Raw genomic sequence first — 26,912 nt, 5'->3', positions numbered from 1 at the left:
CACCCCATTGGCCCGCCGCGCAGGCGGGCACACCCCCCGCGCGGTGATTGACAGGCGGAGACCAGGACAGGCTGCTCCCTCCTCCTCCCCGCTCCCCCCCACCCCCTCGGCTCCTCCTCCCCCCTCCCCGCTCGCGCTCTCCCTTCCCCGGCGCAAGGGGGAATTAGAAACGGTTCTAGAAGGATTTTAAACAACTGGCTGTTCCGAGCGCGCGCCACCCGCCCTCCGCCGCTGCCGGCGAGGGAGAGCGCGGAGGAGAGAGGGAAAGTGCGGACTGGACTCGGCAGCCAGCACCGCCAGGCAGCTCCCAGCCTCCCCGCTGCTCAGCCAGCCGCACAGGCCCCCGCGCCTGCCGTCCTCCCCCTCCCGGCCCCCTCCCCCGCCCGCTCCCCTCAGCCCGCCGCGCAGCGCGCTGCCGCCTCCCGGCCCCCGCAGCCCGGGGCGCAGCCGGCGCGGAGTCGCCCCCGCCACCCCCCGGGGCCCGGGCGGCGGCCGCCCCCGGCCCCGGCCCCGCTGCCCGCAGACCCCCTCCGGCGGCCCCGGGCTCCCAACCGCCCCCAACGGCCGCAGGGGCTGCCGAGACCCGCTCGGCCCGGCGGCGCGGGGTGGGCAAAGCCGGCCCGGCAGGGCAAGGCCGGGCAGGGCTGGCAGGGCTTCGCCTGCCGCCGCGCCCTGAACCCCAAACGTCCAGGGCTCCCCAGCAAAATTAGCTGCACTCGAGTAGCCAGCAGATAACTTAGATTTCGTGTGCTAGAGCCGAGACCAACCTTTAACTATTGGAGGTTGGGAGGAAGCATTTCCTGAACCAAAACATTATGTCTTAGAAAAGCTTAAAAAAATCGTGGAAAGAAAATTCAAGGAAATGCCTTGATTTTTTTAAAGGTACATTGCAAATAATGGCATGCTTCGGAGAGATGATAGGGAGAGAGCCACCACCAGGGCTGCTTGGTTTTTGGAAGTACCCCAAACTCTCAGTTAGGCTCAGGACCCTTTTTGCTGTTGCTACACAAATGTAATCCTAATTCTGCAGATTTTGCTACATGCATATCTTTATAAATACAGGACTACTCCTTAGACTTGCTCACACGTGTAACCCAAGGGGGCTTTTGGTGTTTAATGTCAAGCACTCGGAGTGCTTTTTGGTCAGGCCATGCTGTAAATACGCCCATCTCTCCAACGTGTTTACAGGCAAAGGTCACCGACGTTAAGTGCCACACAAAATTTGAGGAGGGAAGTTGTATAAGACGTAGACCACCAGCATCTGTTTATCATTGTTAGAGCTGCAGAAAAAAATATCCTCTGGATTTTCAGCTGCTAGAGTGAAAGAAACAATCGGCGAGGTGAAATTGGTTTGGGGAGATTAAGAGAGTATTAATGAGCAACTGGAACAAATTAGTGACAGAGTAGTAGAGACAACAGGAAGGAGTAAAATGCTAAAGAGTCCTACATCCTTGTTGTTACACAAGCACAGTTCCCTGTCGCAGACCCTGATTTTGTGTGGGGTTTATGTTTTTGCAACTAACAGTTTATCAGATTAAAGCATACCACAATGAATGCCATCTTATACCAAGGTTGTTTGTTTGTCTTAGGCTTCGCCCCACTGTATTTTTTTTATATAAACAGGTCAGTGGGAGAAAGCAGTTGAAATGGGTCTAGTGAAAGACATGAAACAGGCTCTTTATTCAGCCAGCTGCCTCTGTTCACCCCAGGCCTCCACAGCTTTGCAAGACCAGGGGTCCTGCTTGCTTGCAAGTTACACCACTGAAACCAGAGGAAGAATGACAAGCAAGGTGGCAACAAAGAGTTATGGTGGGAGCAGAAAATAAGTGGGAAATGACAGCAGAAAATGAACATGAAAGAAGTGGAATGGAAGGACAGGAGAAGCTAACAAAGGAAAAAAGGAAGTGTAAATGACCATAGGTGCGCATAGATAAAGGAAACAAATTACAAGAACAATGCACAATGAATTTGGGTGATGGAAGAGGGAAAGGGCTATAAAGAGAAGCTGAGAGAAGAGAGCTAAGAGAGAAGCACATAAATGAAGACTGAACTAAAGGGACATATTTTGCCCTCATTTATACCAAATAATACTTACATATCTTGTACCATGGAGTTCACATGAGGGCTAGTCATGTGACCGGTTGTATTCAATGTGAATATGGGTAGCAGAAAATGGTACAAAGAAAGAAAGGCAGAGAAAGAATCAGGACAGAGAACAAAGAAGGACTTGGGTTATCAGTAAAATATAAAAAACAAGAGTAGCTGAGGGAAGAGAAAGGGTGAACGTGGATATTCTCAGGCAAACACACAAAGGATAGTTGACACTTATTTTGGTACAGAATCATCATAATCCAGAGTACAGTTTTCATCTAAATATTTGCTTGCGCTTGTGGAACAGCTGTTATCACCCTGTCAGATATGTTGGCTATCTCCTTTTAGAAGCTTTATACTGCCACCCATCAGCCATCGGATCAGCACGACTTTCACATGAAATCGGTTGCAATAGTGAAATCATTCCTGGCCTGGAGAGTCTTCTTCGGGTCGTCTTTTTTTGCTGCAGAGACTCTTGTTGGCATAAGTGAAATGGTTGGGTTTTCCACATTAGTCCTGACTGATTTGTTTGTGGTTTGGGAGGGTGGGGGGTTATGCTGAGAAGATGGCTAAGTCAGTGTTGTCAGTCTTGTATGGGGAAGTTTTTCTGGAAAAGAACAATGTTGAGGTAAAGATGAGATGAGATTGTTCTAATGGCCTTTGGATATTCATTCCACAACAAGATTTTCACAGCTGAAAATGCTTTGTTCCCATTTTTCTTGTGATTTATGTTGGTCTGAAGGACTGCAAATGCCTTAGATGTTCATAGATCAAATTCTGATTTGGGGGACTAATCCAGGAATAGTGGAATGAACCTTGAGAGGGTAGGAATGGACACGCAGAAATGACCAGGAGGCGTCTGTCCCCAATAATAATTTTGTTGCAAGATCCACACAGTGTAAAGCTCCTTCTCCTTATAGGTCTAGTTCCCAAACTACCACTAACATTCAGAGGATGAGTTTATGACTTTGCTTAGAGATCTTTCAGTGGAAAATACAGGAATAGTACTAGTACTTATTTATTATGAATATGAAAAATAGGGCATGAGAAAGAATTAAGGTACTTATAGGACTTTGTTGTAGATCTGTCAGGCTAATGTTAAAACTGCCTTTGCAAGAATGGTATCATGTTGTGTTAGCTATCACTACTGTGCAAACAAAACGTCATCACGGGGATGCAAAAGTTTGGTTAGTAAACAGATAAATTAACATGAAAACATCCAAATAGTCTTATGAAGTTCTATGTCATTAGTTCTTTTTTAAAATATTTATGCACATACAATATCTGTGTATCTGTGCCCTTGCTCAAATCATTTTGAGCACAAACAGCAGCAATTGCATCTCATGGGGCTGATATTGTAATTAATGAGATTTGAGGCTCATATACTGAGACAAATTTAAGTTTTTAATATCAGAAATGAATATCCAGTGTTTGTTAAAAAGGGGGATGAAGGGGTGGCTGTACTTTAAAGCTTCTCAGTCCAACACTGGAAAGGAATTCACAATGTATTTTTAGAGTGTTATAAAAAATCTCTTACATAATGCTGATTAATTCTTAGGTTTTAGGGAAGAGCACTGGGCTTTGTGTATGAGAGTGTTGACCAGCTAAGCCACTGAAAAAAGGCTGTTTTGGACTGGATTTTTTAAACTTCTTAGATATAGAAAGCTGCAATTATTCAATTATTACAAGATTTTGCTTTTGTTTGGGCGTGTATGAATATTTTTCTGGAAACTGCATCTTATTCTTGGAAGTCTTTATCATTTTAAAACATATGCTATGTTATATCACCCTGTCTGAGATATAGGATAGCTACAAACTGGTTTTTTTTCTCTCTTACTGCAGCTAGTTACATTATGGATTAATGTTAAGAATGTCTGCAGTGAAACATTACTTGTGTGGCTGCATCACAGTTACTTATACAATGTTACTTATATTTTAGAATCATGACTCTTCTCATATACTTAGGTTTATATATACAATCAATGTATAGTTCCACCCATTGTGTCAATTTTCAAAATCATCAATTAATCTAGCTGCCTGGTTTCAGAGAGTTTTTAACAAGGGCCGATTCAGGATATTATTAAGTCATGAGCTGGTACTCCCTTATTTTAATTCTAGTTATATATAGTTATTGTTTTGTAGCTGGCAAGATTTTTTCCCCAAGATATCATGAGAAAGCGAAGCTTGACCAGGCACCCTTGAAGCCTTTCCCAAGATTCCTTTTTCCTTCTGTAGGTTGTTTAATCTTCCTGTGGAGTTTCTAACTATGAACCTCATTCTGCGATCTTTCATTCTTGTGCCATACAGATGAATAAGAACTGCTCAGGTGAGTGAGATCAGCCCTGAATCATTATTAGAGAATGAAGATAGGAGGAATACATGGGTCAGAAGTGTAAAACAAAAGCTTTATTTGTCCCTGTCTTCCAGTTGGGAGGAAATAAAAACCTGGTAAATATAGCTCAGTGGTAGTGAGAGCAGTATAGTATAAGAAGTCTCAAAGACAAGGCTCATTAATAACCAGTTTGTCACCCAGATCTCCTGCCAGCACGGCTCCCTCTTTCACTCCATAATATCTTTTATAGGTGTTCCTGCAGTACCACTGGAAGGAGTCTCCACCACCACAGACAGTTAATACTGCTCTGCAGTGTTTGCTTGCCTGAATTCTTTTATGCTAAAGGACACTTGTCCTGTGAGATGCAGTGCAGCTCTATGAAGGGAGCCAGGGGCATCTTTCAGCACAGAGCTATGTGGGACTGGGAGAAGAGAAGCAATTCTGGACCCTGAAACTGGCTGGAAAAATTTGCAGTCTCCTGTAATTTCCTCTGGAACACAATCTGTCCTTGTTTTCTCACTCTCATTGTGCCCATGAAACCTAAGTTATGGCCCCGCTTCCTCTTTGCACTTTCTTTTTCCTAGAAGAACCATGACCACAATTTCCTTCTGTGCTTGGAAAGGAAGGAAGGATTCTTTGCAGCTTCCCATTACATAGTTCATCCATGAAAGGGCCACGTCGAATCTGAATATGTTTAGCTTAGAAATAAAACTTGATATGAATAAAACCATCAATGGTTTAGTGCTCTTCCTGGCAATGGTATGGTTGCTTACACCTCTAATCAAATCCATACTCTGGTTTCCAGTTTGTGTCCAAATGCAGTTCAAAATACTGGAAATTATCTCTTAAGCGCCCTGTGACATACAGCCTGAATCTTAGTTCATACAAAGGAAATAAGCACTTCTGTGAGTAGTAGTTTTCTCTGTATTAGCGCTTATGACGGGGTTCACTGGTGTTTTATGTGGTTCCGGATCTCCCTGGCGCTATTTCCACAGGAGGGGCTTTCACAACATGTCTCTCTCTCTCTCACATGCAACACACACGCTCACCTGCGTGCACTCTCTGGTGTCAGCGAGGGCTGAACTCACATTGTAGAGAAGCTCAGTTGCGCTCTCCCTCTTTTCCCCAGCCATACATTTTCAGTGATATAATTGACATTGCTACCTTTTTGTCAAATTTGGTTGATAGTGCCAGTGGGTTAAAATTATGACTGACATGCACGTAAACACACACACCATGTGTGACTGCCCTTGTTACTTTAGGTAATGTGGCTAAAACCAGTTTGGGTGTTTTAAGATATCTGACTGAAATTATGTATTACCAGACAACTCAGTCTGTGAAAAAATAGTAAGTCTTAGTTATTAATCATTTGAAAGAGAGCTTGTAGTCATCACTGATAGTCCAATGATGTGTCACATGAGGAATGTGCCTCTATGCACTGTATGTGCCAAAAACTAGAAAAAAAACAGCTTGAAAACTGGGGCTACATGGCCTTCATTGGGTGGGTGTGAGGCTAACTGGGACTCCAATCCTCCACAAAGCTCCACATGGGCAGATCTGTCTTTGCATGATGTGGGTGCAAGGATCTGTGGGTAAGACATTACTGCTACAGTGCCCTAGCTTCCACTAGGCTATGCTGGAAAAAAAAAAATGGAAATGACATTAGCAGAATCAAAACAGCCTCCATTGTTTTTGTTTTCAGGGTCACGACACTCCGCAGTATGTTACAGAAAAAGGATGAAGCCAGTATGGAGTAGATGATAGTTCCTGAGCTGATTTGACACATGCAGACTGCTGTTGACTTCAACAGGCTTATTCGACACAGTAGCCATTCATTTCTTTTGTTTTTTAGGATTAGTCAAAATGCAATTTTTTGAGACTGTACTGATGGCATTTCACATCGTGGGCTGTAGGCCTAGGGTTGCATAGGTGCATCAGAGGGAAGAGTTTGACTTTAGCCAGTGATTAATCATGACTAGGAAAAATAACCTCTTCAGAACTCTCAAGATTTTTACATTTATTAAACTCCGTTCATTAAAAAAAGACTCTAAAGCAAGCTGTAGCACTCAAAGTGAAGATCTGGGGAAATAAATGGCCAAAGCTATCATACTGTGACAGCTTTGGCAAACCTTTACACAGTTTTATAAAACAAATGCATGTGATGTTCTATTCCCTGGGTAGCTCTTTACCATTAGATGTTCATACTTAATATAAAAGATGAATAAAATGGTTCTATCTCTCCACATATTTACTTAGCACATATTGGTGAATTAAATATCATCCCAGTGGTGTACCACATCAGCCATGCTATATCAACATATTCAAACATAACAGTAGCTTTGTGGAACTTTTCTGTCTTCTCTGATGTGTATAACCTGTGGAAGATAGAGATCATTTCAGTCTGTCTTATGGGCTTAATATTCAAAGGAGCTAGCTTCTCTGGATCTGAGAAATCATAGAAAAAAAACCCGTCATCTTTGGGCTGCCTCTTCTTTTTGGGAAGTATAAAGTATGCAAGTGAACTCTGATATCTGAGCGTTTGTTTCATTTGCTTTTAACACCAACATTTCAGCATCTGCTTTTTCTACTTTTACAAACTATTTGAGGTTTTCTTGTTCAGTCAAGAATAGATACATCGAAAACTGGCTGAAATTTCACCCTGTTTTGGACCTGGGGCCCAGGGAAGGGGTGATCATGATTAAAAACACTAGCACATACCAAATCGAAGCTGTACCAGATCCGACTGATTGTTTAACAACTGGCCAATAGCAATGCTAAGAGTTAAAAAGAAAACCACAATGTTATTCATTCAGAAATGTACTGATTAATAAAACACTTGAAGAGATTTGTACTTGTATATGTTCTGTTTCTCTTAAACTTCCAACAGATCACATACAGATCAGATATACAAATAAGCAAAAGTACTGTGGAATATAATCGACAAAGCATACCAAAAAATCCAGCAAAATAACAAGTAAAATTGATTAAAATGCTTGACAGTATATGGAATCATGACAAAAAAAAGTAAGAATATATTGCCTACTGCTCACAGAGGCTTTCACTGAACCAAAAGTATATGGAATCTTTTTTTTCTCAGTTCAGGTAATACGCACTGCAGAACTTACATTGTCGCTATTCTTCTGATTTTCATGGGTAGCTGGGAGATATGAAGAACAGAGTTCTATAGCAAATTCAGTCCCTGTTACAACCGCACGCTACAAACACAATTACATCAGGAAAACCAAATTGCAACCCTTCATTCTCTGTTCTCTATAACTAAAGAACAGTAAAGCAGGGTTGTAACGGGGCAGAGGCAGTGTCACAGCATTGAGAATACACTACCTTGGGAGGGGAACCCTTTGACTGTAAATGTCTAAATGTCTTCTATGACAACAGTACAGAGAGACTGCGAAGATAATACCCTATGTAGGTTCATCTTTAATTGAATATTTCTTGATTTCTAGACTAGGATTTTGACTAGGTAAACAGGTAAAAGGCAAGCATACTCTGTAGTGTTACCACATGAATATAGTTTTAGAGGTTTGTTTTGTTTTTGTGCAGCAGATTGTTTTGTGAGACAGAGCCTTGTATAGAAACCAGATTATTACTTGTATTCTTTGGCATTTCCATTTATAAAAGTTACTCATGTTTACACACACACACACACACACACACACACATACACACACACTATATTGTTCATATACATTGTTCATCTGGTAAGGAAGAAATAAAAAAAGAAATTGATACCAGTCTGCATATGTGTTCAAAAGCTTAGTGAATTCTTCAAGCTCTGCTGTGGATCAGATTTCCTGAAACTGCAATAAAAAAATCCTTTTTTTACCTTGTCTTTGTGTGTTCTGAGGTAGGTTTGTAAGGTTTGAATTACTAGGTAATCACCAAGAAGTCTCCTTTTCATGAGCATGCAGCTGGGAAATGGACAGTTTAATATTAATGGAAAGAACAAACTCTCCATCTCCTTTCTCTCCTCTTTCTTCTCTGCATTTCTGCTTCATCATTTTTTCCTCTTAGGCCCCTATCCTGAAATTGCCTTTGTGGAAGTCCAGGATGAAACACAAAGCAAGAGGAAGGCCCATTTTTCAAAATCCTGTTTATTGACTTCAGTGAGAACACTAATGTATGAATATTCAAGATAGAAAAATCCAATTCATTGATGTATCTGCAATTATTTATTTAACTAAGAAACTAATATTATATGAATCTGCAGGCTTTCCTTATGAAATGTTTTGCCATTACCACACCAGGGGGAGATATGGAAATAATCATTTCTCCTTCTAAAAGAGGAAAAATATTAAGCATTCATTGAAAATGATTAGGTGCAAATGATTGAACTTTAACAGAAATAAATAGTAGCACAGTGTCTGTAATATAGTATAGATCCACACCTATTCTGTCTATACAGTGTGAATGTCCTTAAAGATGCCATTAACTTCCATCATTTAATGAAGTATCTAGGAAGATGTCTGGATAATACACCCTCTGCTGCTCTTCACCCTTAGTTCCACTACTGGCTTCACTTTCAAACAAGTCAAGCAAGAAATTGAAGTTAATCGCCAAAGTTTAACACATTGCAGTTTTTTTAGATTAAAGGATGTTTATTCATTTTCTTTCTCACTTAAGCCAACTGCTGGAAATCCAGTGTGATGAATGAGAGAGGACAATCCCAAAGCAGAGTCTCCAGGGACTGCTAGGTCCAAGACAAATATAAATTAACCCTTGTTGGACTTTGCAGCACAAAGAAACCCTTTCCAATCAAAGGAACTCGGAAAGCCTGTTGGGAGACATGGGACTGGACTAGACTGAAAGCTCTAAAAAGCTTCCTGTTTCTCCATTTCTAGATACTGTTGTTATATTTGAATAGAAAGCTTTGCTGATTACTTCTGGGTTGGCTTCTTGAGTGCGCTAGGCCACCAATTTATGGCTCTCCATCTAAGCCTGGTGGTATTATTTAGGGAGTTGAACTGAATGAGCTATTCTGACCTCTTGTTGTGCCCACTGCAAGATCTGTTTAGTCAGGCAGAGCAGTTCTCATGACTGAAGCTACTTGCTTTCTCCAAGGAGTCTTGCTGTCCAATTTAGGGCAGTACTGCAGGTCTGCGAGGAAAATCAAGCTGTTCTCTGAATAGCTGGAAAGCCGAGATAGTAACCAAAGGAGTCCTGAACAAGAGAACAGGGATGCCTTGGGGCTGTGCTAGAAACAGTGACTCCTCCCATCTGTTTCTCTCCTGTTGAGGTCTCCACATATTTTACTGCGGATAGTCTGGCTGGTGTGGTAGTATCTCAGTTCCATAGTATATCTTGGTAAGAAGCCTGTAATTTCAGGGCAATAGTGTTATTTAAAATATATTTTTTACTGGTTTTGATAAGAAGGTTGAAATATATAGCTCAGCTTCATGATGCTTACCTGACCTGTGGTAGCCTTTTTCCACTGGTGATTCAAAAGTGGGCTTGGAAAGAAAAAATATTGTAGTTCTTCCATTTCCTTTTTTAAATTTTCCTCTGCCCTCAAAAAATTAACCATCCTTCCAACTAAAGAGAGCTGGACACTGCTCCCTCCAGAGTTTACATTGCTCTGATCCTCAGATAGCACAATAAATGTCTGTCTAGAGCATCCCAAAGTATAGATTTTAGAAAGGATGAAGGAGGTGCACTTTTTATATGACTGTTGCTAATATACAAGGCTGCAGGGTAGGAAGACAGCTCTTGAGACGCTCCTTCCTGGCCTGGATGGGCATCATGTCTAATTATGACAACTTACCTAATTCCAGACTTTGGTAAATGAACAGAGATGTGGAAGGGCATGTATGTGAAAGAGGAGGACTTTTTAATCTCACAGGCTGGCCTCAAGGGTTTTGGTTCAGAAACAGACAGAAATTATATAGAGTTCCCAGAATACAGCTGGTGCACCCATAACTGCATTGGCTATAATAGGATTTTTTACTGTGCTAGGAATGAAATATCAGGCTCTCATTGTTATCTTTCCTTGTGCAGCTGTAAAGAATTTATTTGTGAGTTTTACAATATCCAGAGGTGGTTCCTTTGTACCCTTTTTTAATAAAGTTGAAGTGCCAAAAGTTTCTTATTACTCTCCTTGCCCAGTACTAAAACCTTGTAGCAATCCTGAGGCTGGCATGTCTATCCTATCCTGAATCATTTCTCAAAGACACCATTTTAATTCCTCTGCAAAGCTGGTTCTTCTAAGACCATGTTTAGTTAGCCCTAGTACAGAGTCTTTTCCAGCACGCTCAGTTCAAGAAGGTTGTGCCAGACTGGTGAGACACTCATTGATGGTTCTAAAACCTTAGATTATTTTATCTATTCTTGACAAGACTCTAGAACATCCCTCAGATTTTAGCCATTCTCTGTTCAGCATATTGAAATTTCTCGTAAACCTGAAGCATTACCACCTTAGAATGGAAAAATGTCACATGAGAATGTGTGAAAAACAACTTTCAGTAGAAAAAGATATTTAATTGTCCAGAATACTAAGGAATCAGGGAGCCACTTTTCATTTACACAGACTAGCTTTCTCCAAATTTCTACAAATTCCTTAGAGAGTTTGGCCCTGACGTCTCATTGCCTGAAGTGGAAGCTAGACTAGGCTTTTGGTCTTACTTTCCAAATACTCCATTTTCCATCCCCAGTCAGGGGCTGCTCATGAGAATTGTCTGGATTTCGTACTGCTGTTTCAGTATATTCAACCCCAACAAACATATTTCTTCTTTTAAAAGCTTTCAGTATTAAATGTATCATTAATGTTAATGGAAATGACAAATTAATTCCAGCAAAGAAATACACAATCATAAAAGGAGTCCATTTTAAATTATTTTTCTCTTTATCCTTGTACACTGATTCTTTAAAATTGATTTTAAGAAATACATTTTTTCCACTGAGAATTTTTTTTTCTCTTTCACTGTTCTTATGAATCTCCTTTCTCCTCTGTAGGTGCTTGTAATGTCTAAGGAAAGAATAAATTTTACATTCAGGTTTAGCAGGTCTGATCATGTATTCCATTCTTGAACAACTTTCCCATTGAAACCAGGAAAGATCATGGTGTAGGCCTGGTCTTTTCCACTAAGAAGTAAGAAAATAACAAACTTCAAATTTTGGAAGGAAATGAGTGAAACTGTGAAGAAAATCTTTCTCTTAACCCCTTCCAGTTAATCTGCCACATATATATATCTCCAACAGCTATTACCCAACAATCTCCTTCTCATTCAAGAAGTACTTGGACAGATGGAAGTTAGAACAGTGGGGGGCTAATAAACTATTTCAAGGTTCCCAAATTAGGTCTTCTTAAAAATAAATAATGGATTTATAAATGCTAGCGTCCAATGGGAGTGTTGCCACTGATTTCAGGGGTTCTGGCAGTATCTGGCTCCTAACACAAATACAAATGTCGTAATTTGTTTTCCATCCTCTCTGATGTCAATGTAAACAGTCTTTTGGAAGGGTTTGGATATTTCTCTGCAGGAGTATGAAGCCTAACTCAACAGCATTGTGTTAGTTTATGAGAAGCAGAAGGGGAATCTGACAAGTTTAGTGGCACTGTCCAAGCTATCTGAAACATAGAAAATGTCTTACATAATGAAAAGCACATTACAGTTTAAAGTATGTTCTCTATTCATTGTTTAAATGTACATTAGAAGCCAAATATGTAGAAACTCGAGCTAAAAATGACTGAGTCAAAGCAAAAAGCATAAGAATAGTCAACATACTTCATACGAGTCACTGCCTAAATCTTCTGAAGCTGTTTAAATATTTCTTGATATCATCTTTTATCTTAAGATTTGTGAAAAAAGTCATTCTGTATAGTATCATGTGTAATACTCAAAGAACACTGCAGTGTTTCCCTTTTTAAAGAATAATCTGATGCATCTTTCCCTGAATATATCTTCCCTCTTGTCTTGCAATTTCAATCTGAATTCAGACAACTACATTTCCCAAGGAAGTCTTACATTCAGACTCGTTAGCATTTCTTTACTGTTTACAAACCATTCATCTATTTTGATACAGGTCTTTAAGCCCATTTTTTACCACCTTTTATTTGAAACATTTTAGGAGTTAATTTTTCAGAAACAGTTCATGGAAGCAGATAAATGTAAGTGGCTATAGCAAATATAGGTTGCTTGTTTTTCTTTTTCCAGGTGCTGGACTTGATGTGAGAATTCAGTGGTGAGTTTGCCTCATAACAAAAGATGCTCTAGCATACTATGGGCAGTGCCATATTTCTGTACTTGCCTGTAGGCCTAACTGCTAATTTTGAAGTCCAGTCACTCTGTGCTCAGCTAACAACATTGTTTACCACAAAAGGTTCAGCAAAAACTACTGCTGAAATTGCTCAGTGGTCAGTCATGTTTCTTGAAATTAATTTTCAGACAGAGTAGCTGCCTGCTGTGAAGAGGTTTATGGTAGAATGTCTCTCCTGACTGCCAGAAGTTGCCTAGGACCTTTTGATACACAAGCAATACATTTTAAAATATGCACTTCCTTAGGCACATTATTATTCTAAAAGTCTTGAAGTTATGTTCTCACTCTTTGTCACCATAGAAATGATTATACAATTATTTATAAGTTTTTCCAAAGAAGAACTGCCTATATAATCTGAATACAGATATAATGGCTCTCCAAAGCATTGAAGAATTACTTAATTGCAAATAAGAGACCATCTCTTCATTACCCAGAAACTAGCGAGAAAAAAGCAGGCATGAACCAGGCTGATCAAACACATTTTGAAAGAAGCAAGCAAGTTAGGCTGTGGGCATGTCCTCTTCCAATTGCAATTTCGCCAGCTGGAGATGTTGCAGCCTTAGCATGGCTCCCTGCTGCTGTCACCCCTCGAAGGGTTATACTTTCGGGTCTGCCAAGTGATCTGCTTAAGCATGTGCTGCTTAAGCCATTTTAGTCAAAATAACTTCACTTTTGAGAGACCTGCTAGTTAAGCTAGCTGTGTACAGAACATGGCTCATGTTGGCTGAAACGGGTGAGGGAGCACTCACAGCAACTGCTCACGCGCCCTCTCTTACAAGCTGGTAACCTCAGAAGAGGATGTAGAGAAAGAGCTGAGGGCAAGCTGGGCATGGAAAGCTCCTCAGCTGGCACAGGGCAGGTGGCAGAAGGTGCCTGTCCACAGCCTTTAGGAGTATTTGCCATCTAAACCTGCTCCAGACTTGAGTGAACTTTGTCTCTAATTATAAAATGTCCTCTCTTGTTTCTTCACCAAATAGATCCAGAGAAGGGAAATAAGCTTGGCCAGCATGTATACAAGCCTCAACCGGATTACAGTGCAAATCATACAGATATAACGTAACCCTAATAAAGCCGCTAGTTCAGCTGCAGCAGGGAACATGAATGCAGATGTTCTCACTGCACTCGTTTGTGCAAGGGCATCTCAAAAGCACTTACCCAGTACAAAAAGGGCATGTGGATCCCTCATACTCACATGGACTACCCCTTTTCACAGCTTTAGTGTTCAACTGAGATGCCAAGCACTTGTGCAATACCATGATTTAGCTAGTGTTTAAAGATTAGAGAGAAGAACAGATATTGTACACTTTTGTTAATCAGGCTGGTTCTCTGTTTCCTTCCTTTTTTTTTAATCAGTTGACTGAACTGCATGCAGAAGCACACCAGGCTCTTCTCTATAGTAACTCCTATTTCATCCAGTAATATCCAGTGCATGCACTCTCTTTCAAGTTCAGTTTCGATCTCTGCCCCACTTTTATTTTTCTGGGTGTCTTGACTGTAGAAATAATCTTTCATGTATAGCAGGTTTCGTGCCCAAGTTCCCTACAAGTCCTAAGAATTTCCTTCTCTGAGAAATACACACATTAAAACACTGAAGAGAGCTGTTTCAAATTCAAACAGATAAAAGCAAACAGGCATATAAAAACACAAAATGCAGACAAAGATGGAAAGCAAATGAAAGGATGAGGTTTCTGATAAGGGACAGCAATTGCCTAAGAAAATAAAAATTATAAATCTTTAGAAAGGAAGATTTGAGATTTTTTTTCCTGAACTGGGGATAAGTAGACTGAGCGAGGTCTCAAAGCTCATCAGATGTTGTGCTAACTTAAGAGTGATGAAGATAATCTTAAATGGCAGAAATTGTATGACCGTATGTCGGTCAACTGTCTGTCAGGCTGGGACTCTAGAAGATTTCAGATGTGCTAGCATAATTTCAGGAGCCAGAAATCTACCCAAACGGTCAATTAGTTTTTTCTCTTTTTTCTGGCAAGTTCAGCAAGGGAAATGGAAACAATTAGTTAAGAATAAAGTTTGACCTAAACTGTTACCTAACAATTTTTTTTCATCTTCCAAAACCTTTTTTTTACAATCTGAAGCAGTTAGTGTACTTTAAAAGAAACACTTTTGTGCTTCTCCCTATTTCTAAGCAGTGCAGAAGTACTAAAATGCAGTGCCAAAGCCTTTTCTTCCAGTATTTCCATCCCATTAGAAACCACAAACTGAGGCAAATGCTGAGAGCAAGCCTCATCTTGCAAAACTTCCAGTTCAATCTATTGAACACAGAGGTTTGGATGAGTTTGATTAAGCTTGCAAAGGTTGACTCAGTCCTTCATCCTTCACTGGTAGGTAAATTGAATCATGGAATTTATAAAGAATAAACCTTGCCAGACAAACTTGATTGCATTTTTGATGGAATTACAAAATTAGCAGATGATGGGAAAGCAGTAGATGTAATATATTTGGATTTCAGGAAAGCATTTGATACTGCCTCATGAAATCTTACTTGAAAAATTAATTCAGATTGGCTGTGAGGAGAACACTGTCATGTGGAATGAGAAGCTCAAACGTTATAACAAAGGACAATGACAAAAGGCAACAGAGACTCGCATCTGCCTCTGATTCAGCATCCAGTCCTCAGTGTTAAGAGGACACCACCTTTGGCCCTGCCAGAGAAGACAGAGCTGTGAGGCCCTCTGTGGGCTTCTGCTGAGCCTGGCTGTCTCAGACCAGCTGCACTGCCACAGCTCATACTTGATTAGGCAGGAAGGCTGGAACTGGCTTTAGCCTGCCGATGTAATCAGGCATCCCCAAGACAGGGCAAGCGCGACCTCTCTACTACAGGGGAGGGGAGCTTGGTGTCCAGGCGGGAGTCATGTGCCACTTTCCTGGAAGCCCATGATGCAGCATTGTACACATTTTGAGACATTATGAGACCCAGAGACAGCTGGCATCTGAAAAAGATGTTTGTGGCTTATTCCTGTTCAAAAAATGTGGAGGGACAGAGGATAACGAAAGCAAAACACCCCTGCCTTGCTGGGAAAGAGGTAAGAGCCCCTATAAAGATAATTAGCTACCAGCTAAAATAAAGGAGACATGTATCTTTAAAAAACCCAAATTAAAGACTAGTCTTTTCCTCTGTGTCAAGGAAAAGAGACTACACTATTATACAAAATATTCTGCTGTGACCTCACACTTGGTACTGAAGGCATCATTGTAAGAAAAATTATTGACAAACAGAGGTAATTTTAGAGAAGAGCAAACCAAAATGTCCAGATGCTGATGTGACAGAATTTTTTATATATATGTGTGTGTGTATGTGCATATATATACACATACATATGTAAAACATAAATAGCTTGGCTAAAAGATAACCGCGGGGGTTGGCAAAGTACCAGTCCTGGAGACGCTGTCAGGATACAAATGGCAGAGTCTTAACCAGTCAATTCAGGGATACTGTGGCTGACTCCAGTAGGAGCTTCCTGAGGAAGGGTGGAGCCTTGGGATATATACAGAATGGATGAATGTGGCGAAAGTGGCACGAGACAAACTAAGATGAAATCAATAAAAGAAACAGATAGTTGAAATACAGGGAGAACTCTTTAACAGTGAAAATTCTGGGTCTACAAACTTCTCAAAGGAAATGGAAAATAGCTCACCCATCAGAACATTTACATCTAATTTGGATAAAAACTGTTTTTTTTCCATGTGGATTCCCCTGGCATCTGCCAATTCCTTGAAAGCTTACAGGAGTCTCAGTGGGGCTTGGTTACACCTCAGCAGAAGGCAAGCCCTTATCCACCCAAAAGAAAAACATTGCCCCTGGCAATCTGCCACATAGAAAGCACATCTTAGTGTCCATTTCAGTTCTTTAAGTTTCTCGCATGCCATTTCTTTTCTCATTCATTCTGCTTGCCTTTGCTCTCATTGATAACAGCCAGGTCTGCCATTGCAGATGAACTTGGTTCAGGCCGTGCTCCTGTGTGGAAACCTTTTCCCAGCAGCATCATCCCCAGTTTTGCTTTGCAGGAAGCACTACAGAAACAGTGTTTCTTCGTTGGAGCATCCTGCACATTTTGATTGCTGTAAAGGAGGTTGAATCCATCACCTAGTCAGAATAGCTTTGGTCATGCAACCTACCAATTTGTTTATCTCTGTCCAACTGTTAATCTTTTTTAAATACTGAAACCTTAAATCTAAAAATCCACTGCTTTCCTAAGACCTTTTAAGTCAACTTTCAAAGACAGTCTTTTATTGCTGGGTTATAAACCCTTTTACGAAGGAAAGCCTTAAGTCTGAATATTAAAATAAAGTGTTCAAAGTTCCTTTTTGGATTGTGAACCTATTATTAAGGCAGGATGGAAACTAGTTTGCAGTCTGCCTTTTACACAGAGCATCCATACTACCAGAGTCCAAAATGAAGTCACTTTTTTGGATTAGGTGCAGACCACAGTAGGCTTAGAAATGTCACTTGTAATTAAAAACATTGGGCCTGGATCCTTCTTTCTTTACTGAGGTTAAATGGCCACTGAAAGCAATACAAGTTGAGACTGAAGAACAACAGCAAGCTCATGTCCTCTGTTTTCTAATATATTTAAATGTTTATTGATGCTAGGAAAGCTTTGTACATTTTGTACGTTTCAACAGTAAAATGGATGCAATTTCCTCTAACTTTGATAGTGATGGTAATAACAGTTAGTGCTCTGTGAGGCCAAGCAGAGCCTCCTTTCCTTGTCCCCTTCTTCATGCCATATGAGATTGACTGTCAAACTTCCAGTGTTGACAAATGCTGTGGGCTTTTGCTGCACTTTTCTTGTGTTTTTTTTAACCCAGCTTTATCTGGTATATTTCTACTAATGCCTTGTCTATTTAGATGACAACCTTTATGAATCAGAGACTTTCAATCCACTTGTCTGGAAGAGTTTAGCAAAATCAAACCTTGATCCTGCCTGAGCTTTATAATTTAAATTTGTATTTATGTAAATTTATATTTACAATATAAATACTAATTATACATTTTAATTCTTAAAAATATTATGTACACTGTATGGGCTAGATCCAGTAAAACATGTAGGTACCTAAAGAAGGTCATGGTTGCAACTGAAGTGCTAAGCAGAATACTGTCATCTAAAATATCCCCTTTCAGCTGCTGCCAGCTATGAACTCGGAGGTAGGTTCCTTTTTGACTCAACATTTTGTCAAGCACCACACAGCTCACTTTGACATCTCTTGCCTTAAGTTGCAGTATGGGAACTAGGTGTATTTCCATTTAGGTTCCCTGGTAAATATTCTCAGAATATATTCCACAGGATCAGACCCTTACAAAAACACCATTCTAGCTGTGTTCTTTCTATATACCACAGGTGACAGAAGGGACTCGGCTTATTGGAAGATAGGCTCCCCTTAGCATCTGAAGCTATTGGTATGCAGAAACACATACCAGATTCCAGAAAAATTATCTACAAAAGGGAATATGACCCCACAAACTAGTGATCAAGGCATTTACCCCAGAGGTAAGAATCCTTACTCCCCGGATGGTTTCTGCAGTTTACTGTCTGTTCTGCTGATCATCAGACAAGAAGCAAGAATGGTTTTGTGAACACAGTTCAAAACTCAAGAATCCCCTAGTTTTATAAATTGCAATCTCAAGGTGTCTTCCCTGTTAGCAACCTGGTTCCCTCCTGGGGTGCCTCTCTCCCCATGCTTTGGTCCCTGTGAGGAGTTCCTGTGCTTACAACAGGTTCTAGACTCCCCTCCTGGGGTTGAAGCTTAAAAGCGACATAGCTTTTTTTCCTGACAGAAATTGTCTCAGTATCAGTGAATTCTCTCAAACCACATCTTTTTAGGGGGATGCCCATTTCACCATAAACCTTCAGTGCCCAAGTTTAGATTCTTTCTGATAAGGACTCCCAAATGTGCTGAATCTGGCATGAGGTTTTTTTGTGCACTTAGCAGACCAAAAAGCAGAGGAGAAATGCCAACAGCTCATTAACCCTTGTATCCCTCTCCTTTTAACCATATTCATTATATCATTTACCAATGCAGTAGAAATATTGCAACTGACTGTCAGGGAAGACTTGAGGGTCAAGTGTAGCAGATAGGCATCCAGTCCTGGAGCTGCTCAAGTGAATAGTAATAGAGAAATCATCCATTAGGACGCAGTTGTTCCTGCACCAGATCAATCCATAAAAATGTTGCTCAGTTGAACAGCAACCTTTAATTTTTATTTTTTTCTTAAATCTATCTATAAATCCTAATGTCATATTCCTCATCAAGTTATCCAAGTGCCATATTTTTAGCTAATTTACAAAATCCCAACCTACAGACAAGAGCAAAGTTGTAGGTAAAAAATTAGCAATGATCTCTGATCTAGTGCTGGTCAGAGTTTCATAGATGATCCTCAGTTTCTGTCACCAATGGAAATGTCTTTAGAAATATTACAGTCTGCAACAGGGCTGGAAGGGCTATGAATAGTACTAATATTGTACAATTTAATTCCGTTTTTGTCAATGAATCAGCAGTATTAGGAGAGCAGTAAATCCTTGTAATTCTTATGCTCTCCCTGCTGACAGTGCAGGATCGTGTGCTGAGTGTCAGTGCCTCTCTGAAAGGGTGGCTCTGTGGACACTGTTGAGCCAGTGCTTTGTTAAAAGTCCTCTGGATTCTTGCCATCAGAGTCAGGGTCAGACTCAAGAAATATTCCTTGGTGAAGTAAAATCTAACATAACATTACATGATGCAGTTAAGGAATCTGTGTAGAGTCTGTATGTGTGTTACATTAGCTAACAGTGCATAACAAAATGAGTGCCTGATTTTTCTGAAGATACAGCAAGAGAGCTACTTTTTATTTTCGTTTGGTTTGCATGAATATACCATGTGCTTATACCAAGTACAGGCTTTTTGTTTTAACTGTATGCAAAAGTTTCTCTGATCCCTTTTGGGTGCTGGAATGCAGGGATGGAAAAAAGGAAAGCACTAAAAGGAGGAGGGTAGCTGGGGCCCTGTTGTCTGCAGATAGGTAGGGTAAGAATAACAAAGGGAATCTGTATATTATTAGCTGGCTCAGTTAGTAAAATCTGAATATATTTGACAGATTTAAATGTTTAAATATCTCTTAAAATATTTTACTGGCAAAATTTTCAAGGCAATACATATTTCTACACTGAGCCATGTAACTGAAAAATTTATCTCATGATATTTTTGCATAGAAAATGTCAAGAAAGGCAAAAAGGGCAGATTTAGGTGTGGGAAACAATTGAAAAATCTTGTGTATGCCGATACTTCTTTATACATGCATAGACATAGACACACACACACACACACACTCACTCTCTGTGCAAAGCTATCTTGTGCTGGAAGAGAAGAATAAGATGAAGCTAGGAGCAGAACAGACTGAATGCAGCAGCTATAAGAGCGCAGTAAGAGAAAAACACTGAAAGTCAAGGACACTTAGAAATGAAGTTCAGATATGAGATAATAAAATAAATGCACAAAAGTGGAAGAAAGATGATCACCTGCTTAGATAGGGGAGGTGGTAAGCCTGAGGAGCTTTAAGATGTGTGTTCAACCTTAATATTATGTGCCCCACACTGTTCTTCTGAAGTAAGCTACCAAAGGTGATACCAGTAGCCAGCATATATGGTAAAAGTGAAGAACTTGGCAGATCTCTTTTCCCACAATGATTAATATGCAACCAAATACCTCCTATTGTGGTAGATGTAGTGTGTGTTGCATTGTCACAGAACTAAAGATTATTAGTCACACCATTATAAATGTTTACCATTATCAAGCAGGAACTTCAATGAAACTCTGCTTCTCTGCACCACATTAGCAGAAAGGGGCTGAAGAACAATGTGAGATTCATTGATAAACTGTGGCCCATATCCTGCAACTAACAGGGCCTTAGCATTTGAAATGCATGACAGAAAACTGTCCTAAATGATCACTGACCTTCAAAAAGAAGGGGGAAGAAAGCCAGACCCAACTTTGACACTATCTTCTCTGAAATAAAAAAACTGTTTTTAAAACACTGGATTCTCATGAAAGATCATGTGTGCCGCAAGAGGATAAATTTGGAGCATTCTCAGTTTCAGAGTGAATATTTTATATAAATACACTAAACAGTATGGGAAAAACACAGTGCTCCACACACCAGTAATGCTCAGTGAGCTAAAAAACCCAGACTGGGCCAAGATCTTAGTTATAGTTCCCAGTGCAACCTATTCTTGAGTATAAACTCTCCTGAGAAATACCTTACATAACAGGAAATGAATTGTGGATAATCATGGAAAATACATCAAAGCGATTTCAGATATTTCTAACACAACAAATATACACTAAATGTTAGAAGAAATGTGTGTGCATTAACATTTAGGCTTTTATTTTGTATAGATTGGAATATTTCTTCTATAAGCAGGGTTTATAAATTTGGTAGGGCTTTGAGTTCTGACCAGTCTGCAGTGTGTTATATTCAGACTGTATGATCTCAACAGGAGAGCACAGAAAGGGAACAGACATAGAGGATCAGAAGCAGTCAGGGAACATTAACTGCATACATGCATAATTATTACTACAGTGACCTGATGGAAATTTTGCAAGGATTTCAAAATACTATGGTGTACTAGAATCACAAAGAATCAAACCTTTCTCAAACCCTTTTGTGCTCCCATACACATATTAACAAATAGAATGACAAATAATATTACAAATAATTATTAATTCATAACAGTCTCTCAAATTTCAGCAGAGATTTTCAATAGAAGGTAACTGGGGGCTTTGATAATGGTAAAACACTGCAGCGATACATAAATCAAATTGAATGCTGTGTCAGTGTGGTCCATACAGGAAGAACAATAAAAATAACAAAATGGAAGAGGGAGGCACTCTTACTGCCACAGCCCTCACAGTGGTCATGTGTGTGCTGTGGATCTGTTTATCTGTCTCTATGTGTTTCTCTTTTGATTTTGCTGTGTTACAAAAGTATTATGATATCTGAAAGGAGGAAAAAGATAAATTCATAAATTTATTATACAATTCTTTTCAACACATTGTGTAGTGGTATTGAACACTGCATGTTAACTTAGTCAGAGTAATAGGTCAGATTCGAGGACTGTGGATTACAGAGTTTTAAAATATGCTGAAATTAATGGAACACAATCCACTGATCCATGGTTTTATACGAGCCTGTCTCAGTTTAAGGTCAAACTAGAAAAGTTTTCTGACAAAAGCTATAGGTCTCAATCTCTTTTTGCTTTGCTGATGAATTAGCTGGTTAGCTAAGTAAGTATAATACAGCCAGTAAGATCCTCCAAAAGAAAAAAAATTAAATGTACTAATTTAGGTTAAAAACAAAAGTTATGGTAACATAAGTATCTTTAAGTTTTGCAATAATCCTCCAGTACTTTTGCATCCCAAAAGGCTCCAGATGTGACCAGCCACTGCAAAATGGTAAGTTGTTTATCAGCATTCTACATTGCAAACTGGCACCTGTAATTTCACTCTCACTTTGCATCAGCAGAATTAAGATATCTAGAAAAACCCTACTCAGACAGGTTTCTGCGTATTAATGCATAAACATTTATAGTAAAATGTCCTGTCTGTCACCCGCAAGGTGAGGTATACAGCATCAGATTCTTCTTCCTTCTCAGCTATGTGTATGTAGCATGATCCAACTGTTCCTTTTTGTTGGCTGTTAAGGGTAGCTGTCTCAAGCAAAAAAGAGAAACTGAATATAAACCAGTTACTGACAGCACTATTATTAAACACTTGATTTCTTTTGAACTTTCCAAGAACTGTCTTTTTAAGCCCACAGGCAATGGGGCTTGGCACTGCCCACCCATGGTCTTGCTGGGAGAACAGTCATACAATACACACTGACCAGATCCTGTAAACTTTACTTGGGTGAATAATCCCTACTCATGGAGTGATCACATTGAAATGATAATGGGTCCCAAACGCTTGCAATTACTGGCAGATTTATTGTGCGTGTGTGTGCAGGGGGGGGGGGGGGGGGAATGGGACACCGAACACTTGTGCAGACTTTGAAAATCTCCTAGTTTTGATCATGTTCCCTTCTTGATCTGGTCTATTCACTGCTTCACTTCATTTTGGAGAGGAAAGTTTCCTCCTGATTACTTCTTTCTGAGTGCTACCTTCTTCTTTTTTACAAGTGTTGAATTCTACCCTTGATAAAAGCTACAAAAAGCCATGCTATACTCAAGGGGCAGATATATTTTCAGAAAGTCACCTCCTCATTTGTGAGAGGCACCTGCCAATTAATATGCTTTAAATTATCACTAGAGTTATGTAAGATCTTTAAAAATTCTTCTGCTCCTTGACTCTGCAGTACTTCACCTATTACTAAAAGTAATCAAGCTTGAACACACTTTAAAATAAACTCAAAACCAAACAGCCTTAATTTAACATAAGCAAGAAATTCTTAACTTCTTCCTTTTGTGCGTAAGTATTTGAAGCTGTCCACGTGACATGCAGCCTGATATTGCACCAGTGATCTTGCTGGGAGTTGTGTCACTGTTTGACTGAAGCAGAATCTGTGTCCCTGGTCAAGCATCCCCAAAACCTGGTACTGCTGCTACTGGTCACACCACCATGCTCCATTAATGATGCATAATTTATGTCACACTCTTTACAATTTATTGGTATTGGGATGCAAATGGCTAAATGAACTTTTGGCTTAGCTTATAAAGTCAGCTGCCCAGGGTCATTCTGATCTCCAGATATTCTGTCTATCTACATTTTTGAAGAGAAGACTATATGGAAATCACTCTTTTGGAGCAAGTTCTGCCAAATATCTTCTTTCATGATAGGTCCCATTTTGTGGGTAAGAATGACTTCAGGTAATGTGGGTCTTTCCTATGAGTTACACATACATCCAACCTACAATGAGCATAAGGGTAGAGTAAATATTCCCTTATCATACTCTCCAGTCCACATGTTCTGTGCTATAAAATGCATTTAAATATAATGGGATCTGTGTAATATAAATATTAACTCCTTCAGAATTACTGTTTAATATCTGGTCAGTGCTTTAGAAACAGTAGAGGTTTTCTGGCTTAAATTTATTGAAGATACTAAGTGATACATGGTATTTTCTTTTTCAGGACCTGATCCAGGCCACTGAAGTTAATGGGAATTTTTCCTCTGACTTCTGTGAGCTTTGGATCAGGCCTTAAACTTAAGATTTATAATTTACCAAAAAAGAAAAGAAAAGACTTCTTCTAAAGAGCACTTTCTCCTTCACTACCCACCTAATTAGAGATTTTTAGGGCTGAACCTTTGATGCAGGAGGACCTATTTTTGTACTACAGGTACTCAAAGAAAGCACCAAGAGGGTGTAAGTATCTATTCTTTTTGCAGTCCTGCAACTTAAGTAAAACCAAATATATTTAGACTGATGACTTGATTCTCTCATCAGAAAGATATGTGAGTAAGAATTGTTGTGTATCTTGTAAAAACAGCACTACACTTGTACATGCATGTGTAGAACTGTTACTGATTTTACAAGATACATGGGAATGTGTGCCTGCTTATCTAAGGGAAGAAGCGCACTCAACATAAAAAAAATCCACCCTCTAGCTGAGACCTTGTCTGCCAAGTTTTAGCTGTGTATTCTCTGTTTGAGGCACATACTCCCACATCCTGCACCGAGAGGTGAATATACTCTTTAATTTAGAGTGAAGATTTAGGACCAAATTCCATTCTCATTTACATCATCAAAATCCTAATGAAGCTGTAAATCAGAGTAAGAATATGCTTGAGGTCAATGGGGGCAGATGGATTTAAATGAGTGTAGAATTTGGCCCTTTTAGGTGGAAATATAAACTGAAGACCAGACAAAGTAGAGCACTGAAACAAATATAAATGCTGAAGGAAAAGATTTCACATTCATACTAGGATCTGAACTTCAAGACTTGGCCATATATATAGAACAGGCAGAACAAGAACAGCCCACGATGTTGGGTCTGAATGTTTTGTTTCCTGAAGACATATAATAGTGAAAATGCTTACTGTCCTAAATCACGACAACTAAAACCAAATATGTTAAATTGGCCGCAAATAATTTACAAACATCTGAAATTCAAATTTTAGTAAAAATATCTTTGATACAATGGCAATAAGAAATATACTTTTATACTCTGAGGTTCACATTTTTATTTAATTAAGGTGTTAATAACACTTACTGTATTTCCCAAAATATACCAGCACAATTACATTTTCCATGATTTCCTGTTTTGTGAGCAGGCTAACACAATTCTTGCATGTGAAATATTTCAAATATTATAGAATTTGGAATGATCTGGCAATACCTATGCATTATATTCACTGAGAGCTTTGGCTATTCAGCAATAGTAAATTTGGTGCTGAATTTGAAACTGAAGTATTTTTTATTTTGCCAAAACACAATCTGGACTTGTTATTCCTTATAATTATTCCTTGAAATAAAAATAAATAAAAACTACAGCTGGTAGCATATTTTACATACGTAGTTATTGCGTAATAGTTTTCTAAGAAGTAATGCATTCCTGGGATGGTGTTGTGTGCCAAAGCAGCTGCCATTTTGTGAGCTGAAGTTGATACAGCATGCTAAAGAAGGAACTGACTGTGTTCTACTTCTTTTGCCAGCCTTTCTCTCTCTTCTCTAATTTCTTTCATTTCATGATTAGCAGGTTTCCTTTATACTTCAAGTCTTATTAATGTTAATTTATAGTGTCTCAATAGAAGAAGGCATAGTTTAGAGGCTGATAAAAGGTACCCCCTCAAGTCCAGATCACTGGTTTAAATGGAAGCCTTCAGTAAGCACCACCTATAGAATCAGCCTCTGAGTTCAGTTGTAGCCAACTTACTTTGGTATTCCTTAAAAAGACATGGAATACTTGCCAGGAAATACAAGAAAATAAAATGAGTCACTAAAACAGTGGTTGTTTTTATTGGAAATTATTAAAACAAATAGTAATGTCATCATATATAAACTTTAATATTAACATTTTAGAGCATAATGATTTCTGATAATGAGTAGAAGCATAATATCAAAGACCATTTTGTCTTATAAATAATATTAATATGAGGTGGTGCAAGTTTTGAGATTGCTTAATATAATTTTGCTGACACAAGACATGTAATAAGAATCTATGGAATATAGAGTATAAACTCATTGTCTTGTGAGCAAAGCTCACGTCCTCAAACTGCACAGCAGCAAATCCATGACTCAGTTGTGAAGCTTTTTCCTTACAGGCAGCATTAATTCCATATACCACTGATGTTACTTATGTTTATATTAGAGAGACACAAACGTGATTATTATTTCTTTTCTAAAAGGTGAAGTGAGATGTTTTAAAAAAATGACAAAATTCTATGTAAGATTTCAAACCTGTAAGAGAATTTATAGGTGAAGAATTACATTTAAACAGACTGAAAAACCCAAATTATTAGAAATTTTTCTCTGTTACATATGTCTTGATCCAGGTTCAAGATTCTCTGTTTTCTCTGAAAATTGTGCAGTGTCTAATTTTCTAGTATCCTTTGATCTACCTAACAATTTCACAACATGTCCCAATGCTTGAAACACAGACTTTAAGATCAGCTTATGCAACGGGTAGTAGCTAAGGGAATGGAAAGGTCTAAGTATTTAAATTATATTGTTGAAAATAATATCTAGAATTCTTGAGCTTCAAGGCAGTGATCTTCAATGCCCTCTGCACAGTTGCTGTTTAACCCTATTTCCTAACTGAATGCAAAACCGTACGTGCATATAGATATTTCTTGATTTAATGATTATATAATAAAACATATTACAGTAAAGCTTATAATTAGATTTCTACTGCAAATATTTACATTTGTGACTAAAATATATTTTCCATGAAACTTCCGTAATATTTGCTTAAAATGTGCTGTTTCTGTAAAAAATCCTGACAGTAAACCTATTAGTTAAAATATTCACAAAAAGTAAACAAAAGGAGCATGAACACAGCCAAATCAAATTCGACTTTCTGTCTTAGTAAACACTTGTGGAAACATTTTTATAAGCATGTTTCCAGGTCTACTACAGAGTCTCTCTGTGACAGGCACAGAATCTTTCAAAACTATCTAAATAATATTCTGTATAGAATTATGAAATACATAAATATACATTTGCTCCTGAACAACAAAATAACTTTTAGAAAGATAAAATTATATAAGGCTGCAAAATCAAGCATTCAACAGCTAT

The 26,912-nt window shown here is 39.0% G+C and overlaps 1 long non-coding RNA gene across 2 annotated transcripts in view; it reads right to left on the bottom strand.

The window, feature by feature from the left end:
• Positions 1-6,415: 6,415 nt before the first annotated feature.
• LOC135324830 (uncharacterized) overlaps positions 6,416-26,912 on the bottom strand; it is a 37,062-nt gene continuing 16,565 nt past the window's right edge. The window contains exons 3-4 of one of the 2 annotated variants that reach the window (XR_010386084.1): positions 7,142-7,197; positions 6,416-6,798 (exon numbers count right to left, since the gene is read on the bottom strand). This is a non-coding gene — a long non-coding RNA (uncharacterized LOC135324830). Of the gene's footprint in view, positions 6,799-7,141; positions 7,198-8,053; positions 9,755-26,912 lie in introns of those variants that run through there. The other variant, XR_010386085.1, reaches the window with a different exon arrangement.

Source organism: Dromaius novaehollandiae, chromosome Z (assembly GCF_036370855.1).
Source record: "Dromaius novaehollandiae isolate bDroNov1 chromosome Z, bDroNov1.hap1, whole genome shotgun sequence".
NCBI lineage: Eukaryota > Metazoa > Chordata > Aves > Casuariiformes > Dromaiidae > Dromaius > Dromaius novaehollandiae.
Note: the sequence above shows the minus strand (reverse complement) of the source record. Positions and strands in the feature narration are given on the sequence as shown.